Raw genomic sequence first — 6,676 nt, forward strand, 5'->3', positions numbered from 1 at the left:
GCTCTTCCACCAAATTAACAGAAGCAAACGGGACAGTTTCACCTTCACCTGTTCCTGGGAGGAGCATAGGGTCACCAGACCAGGAAATGCTACACAGCATGAGGCAAAGCTGCTTGGTTTAGGGTGATTAGAGAGCCCTAATGCAGGGGGATAGGGAAGTTTTACTTGGCTGCTGCTCTTACAGCAGTCCTGAAGGGGCCTCCCATCACCTCAGTTGAGATCTAGTGCAGTATTCTGCCTCAGACAGGGACCGGTGCAACATGCTTGAGGGGCTGGAGGAAACCCTCCCCATAATGCATCTGATTGTTTGGGTTATTTTCTTCTGGACTTCTGAAGGTGATAGGGTATGCTCTGTACCCAGATAGCTCTTCTTCCAGCTGGAGTAACTGCATGTTCTCTCTTGATGTCCCTGGCAGATGTTACACTTATGTGATTAACCAGTTAATCCCATTTTAAGTAGTAATCTGGCCACACATTTATGCAATTAATGGTGCATTTAAAAAGGGAATAAGCCACAGTCATTATACAAAATGTGTGTAATAATGTCATAGCTGTTTCCCTTCTCACCTTAAATTGAACATGTAACCAGGCCAATCAACAAACTGGCTCTCTCAGCCTCTGGGGTGTGTCAGAGCCAAGGGCTCTGATATACTCTCAAGGTTAGGAGTACTAATCAGTTTACTGGTGTTCCCAGCCCTGGAGCCCTTGTCTGGGAGGGCCAGTCAATCATGGCTTGCCCACATGTTCATTTTAAGGATGAGCGTGCTGATCAGCAAACTGGCACTCCCAGCTGGGTGCACAGGGCAACTGGTTTGCTACCTGTCAATGCAGGGGGAACCCAGGATCACCATAGGAAAAATATTTACCGTAAGTACCATGCCCTGGTTCTTGGCTAAGCCAACCATTTTCAGTGGCAGGTATCTCCAAGTATGCTATGAGAAAAATCCCTGAAGGCATAGAACCTACCAACAGAACATCACACTGTAGGATATATGCCTGGAATGCTCTTTGCATATTTAGAAAAACTTGGAGCCATGCTGGGTATACTGGTTGAAGTGGAGGTGTCAAAGAACTGGCCCATGGATCTGGCCTGTGGAGACCCAGCATCTGGCCCCTGGTGCTGTCCTTGTGTTTTAGAGTTGACTCATATGCTACACATGATGTGCACCAGACCGAATGCATGTGCAGGGCCTAGGACATGTGCTATGCATTGTGCCCTCCTCAGCTGGTGTGGGAACCACAGCACATGTGATGCCTGCCTTAGCCCATCTGAGATGTATGTTGTGTGCAGTGCGGGTCCTGGAGCAGGTGCTACATGCACTGCACGCCCTGGACAGGCCCCATGCAGGTGCTGCGTGTGGTGCAGTGGGTGGTCCATTGGGCCAATCTGCCCTGTGGGCTGGCCCCATGCCACTCATCCAGTCAGTGGAGCCAAATGAGTTTGACACCCCAGTTTAAATGGAAGTAAGTTAAAACAGACTGTGGCCACGGTTATTTCCATTCTTTTTTCCATAACAATGTACATCCAGAAATGTACCGTGAAGAAACCTCTCTGGCAAGTGAGCAGGCAGCCGTGGGGCCCAGCAAGGTATGTGGGCTGCATTTGGATGTGCGAGGGAGCGTGGGTGGTTGGGAAGGGAGCCCAGGAGCAGGTAGGGAGGAAGACCCTGCCAGGCTGCTGCAGCTCTCCAGACTGAGTCCAGACCCCTGCTTCCCTGAAGGCAAGTGGGGAACCTGGGGGGCAGGTGCATGGGTGAGGTGGGGGCCCAGTTCAGACTGCTGGGGGCAGCAGGGCTCAATTCAGGCTGGCAGAGGTCTGATCCTGGAGCAAGCAGGGTAGGAACGGATCAAAGTTGGCAGCTCCTAGTCGCACCCCCGCTTAGCAACCCTCTAGCAGTAAGTTAGAGCCTTGCCCCTTAGAACAGGGGTTATCAACAGGGGGTACGCATACCCCTGGGGGTACTTGGGAAGGCCCTAGGGGATACACTCAGATGGGCGGGGATGGAGCGCCTCCACCCAACACCCTGTGCCACCGCTGCCCCGCACGCGCGGGGGGGAGGGAGGAGAGTGCCCCTCTGCAGGCCGCACAGAGGTTTTCAACCTTTTTTAATAAGTGTACCTCCTCTGCATCCGGCCATGCACCACCTCCCTTCAACACCACCCCGCGCCCCCCTGGTCTGCATCCAGCTGCCAGGGGTATATTTATTAAAAAGGTTGAAAACCCCTGCCTTAGAGCAGGGGTTGTCAATCGGGGGTACCTGGGAGGGCCCTAGGGGGTATATGCAGGCAGGTAGGGACAGAGCGCTGCCACCCACCACCCCGCGCCTCCGCTTCCCAGGAGCAGGGCCGGGGCAGGGCGAGGGCAGCAGCGCCCCTCTGCAGGCCGTGCAGGCACCACCTAGCCAGCTGGACACAGTGAGGGGGAGCTTGCTTGCCACCCCACCACCTTGCTCCACATCCGGCCACCAGTGGTACACTTACTAAAAAAGGTTGAAAACCCCTGCCTTAGAGCATTAACCATTAACATGCGACTGCTCACAGCACATGCTAACTGTAATGCCAAGGAACATTCCTTACAGTTTGTTTGTGCTAACTGTAACGCCATAACAACACAGTAAAATTTGCTTGCAAAGGACTGGTGTAATACAGAGGGGTCCTGGACCATTTGTGATAGTGGATATCCTGCTTGGTTGTTTATATATGCACTTGTAGTGCACAGGGTATAACTTAGTGTGTAGTATCAATTCTGTACTAAACAGTGTGTTTTAACTAGTACTATATTAAGAATGCGAGATGTAATAGGATAGGTTGGCTTTGGGGCCTGATGATTGGCATTACTGAGCAAGCATCCCTTTTGGACCTCTTAGCTAACAGGGCCCAGTGATATTTTACCATTCTGTTCTTCAGTCTCTGTTCCTGCATCACATACTCCATGACTCTGGAAAATGCACTTGCTTATTTGTTATGCTTTCACCCCTCTGTATGATCAAAGGTAGTTAATTACAGTGTATTGTCAATTTTTTTACAAGCAATGCAGTGAATCAATTAGAATCAGTGGAGTACAGTAAGTGATCTTGGGCTTAGGGGAAAACAAGGTTCACAAAAACCTTGGTTGTTTTCGTCTTGTTCCTGTGGAGACTGCATTTAATACAAATAATGGTGTGTGTGGGGAGAGAAACACTGTTGGGAGGGAATAATAATTTGGTAGTCTTAATCAAAAGGCTCATAGGAAAGGCAATCTTCTGCCATTGCAAACACAGATGGAGCTGCACAGGCAATAAGCAGCTGTGGAAAATGTTTACGTGTGCTAAAGAAGAATAATTCACACAGCTTGTACAGGCGTTGAGGAACTGCATCATGGGAATACAGTCCAGTGATTGCATAGAGCAGACTGCACTTTAGCCAGAGTAATACTATTAGCAGCTGCGTTCATCAGCACTATATCTTCTGAATTAGCTCACAGAAGAGTAGCAAGTTCCTGCGTGCAGTCAGCATGGCTTGAGCAGGGATTTTTTTGTTGTTATGCAGCATGCTGTGGCACTTACCCTGTTGTCCACATGTACTGATTTGCAGCATTCTTTCCTAATGCGGTTTTTGCAAACGGTTGGGTTTTCAAAGCACTCCAAGGGAATTACTGTAAATGGGTGTTGAGCCCTCAGGAAATCCTTAGCCTTTGCTCTACTTAGGTATGAATTCAGTATTGCAACAGTGCTAGGTTGTAGTAGCATTTAAAAATCTGTAAAAGCAGTTACCAACCACAATGGGAACAGAGCCACAGCTGGACTGGGGTTAGCAGCAGCAGCAGTTTTTTCTTTTGTAGGCAAAGCTACAGTGGCTATGAGATGAATAGTCAGGAAACTGAACACTGGGTTATTTGTGTACAGGGGGCCCAATCCTTTTCTAACTAAAAGCAATGATAAAATGCCAGTTGACTTCAGTGTTACAGGTTCAACCTCCATTGCATCACGGAGACATTTTTTCCTGATCTCAGCTAGTAATCAGATTTTACTGCCAGCACAATGGTAAATTGCTTCCATAACTGCAACAGCATACCTCAGTAGTGTTACGGTGGATATGGTGCTCCAGTCAGTTTTTTTCACATCCTTTAATCCAGATATGAAACTTGAAGTTTTTTCATTTGCAAGAGAGAAAAATGCTGGCCAGTGTTGATCCTGTCACTCATTTATCTTAGTTCTCCTCATTTCTGAGAGGATTGCTGTGCAACTGCCTGGGCCAGAGAGTGTCTGGGATATAAGTAATATTACATTCATGATGGATTCTTCATTGGCCCAGAGTACCTGTTTTATCCCATGTAATTTTGCCTGTCCTATTGTGTTCAGCCAGATTTTTTTTTTTTTTTTTAATTAATACCTCCAAGTCAGCTGGCCTGACTTGGCAACATGAAGTTTTCAAGGAGGTCTGTCTCCCCTAAGTGCTGAGGAAGGAAAACTCATTCTGCATTTGCACATGCAACCCCAAACCTCAGACTCGGAGACCTTGTATTGGCTGCTGTTGCGTGTAAAACCACATTCTCGGCTTTCAGCTGACTCATTTCTGCCAGTTTGTGCCCCTGGATCAGAGAAATGCTTTTGAAGACCAAATGTTTAGCTTTGGATTTCACCAGATGGTACAAGGGAAGGTGCATTTTCAAAAAATTTCCCAAGGAGAGAATGCTACTCAGCTTCCTAGTCCATGTTTCTTCCCCTTTTCACTCTTTCAAATTGCACAAACGACGCCATGCTGTATTTTCAATATTTTGGTGCATTTTGTGGAAACAAAGTAAAAAATATGCTAGAAAAGCTAATATTTAACTTTCTTTCTGCTTTTTCTGAGGAGGGGCTTTCTTTAAATGGATAAATAAATTAATAATTTCTCAGTTCCTCACCGTTTCTCACTGCAGCACGCAGAAGGAAAATATTTGTGGGTGTTCCTTGTTTATTATCAAGTGTTAGCTGCACGTTGAGCTAAGTCCACACACTGCATTGTGTTTGAACTATCTTTTAAGAAATGTTAAACTAAGCCCTGAGAACTTCTGGTTTCTCTTAGTGAAATATTGATGAGTTCTGTAGCATGTCACTGACTTTCATGTCCTATTCTGAAACTGAATTCATTTATGAACTCCAGCATGATCTCTTTGAAGGATCTTTTTTGCTTTACTTTACTGAGGCTTCTTGATGTGTGTACCCAGAGAACAGCAGATGCATTGCTAATTATTTTATTCCAGATACAGCACAGAGTACAAAATCAAGAAAGCTTTAAACTACCAGGGGGCAGCCAGACCCCATCTCCCAGACCCTCCTCCCTTCTTATTCAGTCAGATCAGCAGCTTCTAACCATTAAGCAAAGAACTGTTTATGTGGGGTGTTTTCCCCCTCTAAAGCTGGAGATGTACTTTTAAATAATAAAGAAAATCAAACTGGTTGTTGAAAACTGGTGATTGAAGCTTTTTATAGACCCTGTACCCAGGCCTGCGAATGAGAGCCAGCAGGGAGGTGAAAAGAAGATAAAACCAGTATGGTTCTTTGTATCCATCTGTCATGTGGATGGATGCTTGCTTGCTTTTGCGTAATTCTGTATACAGCATACACTGCTGAAGTCCTAAATTACTTGGGTAAAACTCTTCTTTTGTGTAATAGCACTGCTCAGGTGAGGAATTAATTTAAGGGCCTTGTTACATGGTAATTTTGGGCAACTCCTGGAGCTCTTAACACCTGGATAAACATCTGAAACTGGTTTTAAGCACTCAGTATGCAGCTCAAAGTTACGCCAGTCCAGGGCAGGATCTTTGCTACCTAGCTCCTGTTGTACTAGGTGTAGCTACTCCAGGCTATATCTTGGTGTAAACACCCCACCCACCCTCCCAACCCCACTGGCCTGGATCAGGTCCACTGCCCCCCTGCCCTCTTCCTCCACTTTCTTGTGGTTACCCATGCTGTCTGTCCCAGGGAAGTAGACAGGGAAGGGTTAAACCGCCTCCTCTTCTGCCTGCTCCCCTGGGACAGACAGTGCAGGTAGCCACAAGTAAGTAATCCCCCGGGGGCAGGGGGGGACCCTGAGATACAAGAGGGGAGCCCTGGGGCATGGGGACGGGGAAGTTTTGAGAGAGGGGGAACTGGGAGGCAGTCCAGAATAGGGGGGAGAGTTTGATTCTTACCTTTCAGTCCTCCAGGCCCTGTTGGCCTGAAGTGCGACTACTCCAAACTCAAGCTAGCACTAGCAGCCACCAATGCTTGTGCAGCTCACAGTGTAACAAGGACCTAAACTCTTTGTATTAATACATGCACTTAATTAACCGTTAATGACTCCAAACAAGTATTGGAAAGTTAATGAACAAAATTTCTTGCCTGGTACCTTGAATGCTAATGCCACAAGAATGCTAATGCCACAAGAACATGCATGCCCGGGTTGACATGGTGCTGCAGGAGCCGCTTGGCTACAACCAGGTTGACCTGGTGCTGGAGAAGCCACGGGGCCAGGCCGGGGTTGACTTGGGGCCTGCCCAGCCTGCCGGTGCCATGCCTGGGTTGACATGGTGCTGCAGGACCCGCCTGGGCAGAACCGGGTTGGCACCGGCCAAGAAAAGCAGCATGCAGCTGAAGATGGCTTCCCATGTGCTGCTGGGGATGGGACGAGGCCAGCCAGGTCTGCACCAGCCAGCAGAAGCAGCAAGGGGGCC

Source organism: Alligator sinensis, unplaced genomic scaffold, assembly GCF_000455745.1.
Source record: "Alligator sinensis unplaced genomic scaffold, ASM45574v1 scaffold215_1, whole genome shotgun sequence".
Taxonomy (NCBI): Eukaryota; Metazoa; Chordata; order Crocodylia; family Alligatoridae; genus Alligator; species Alligator sinensis.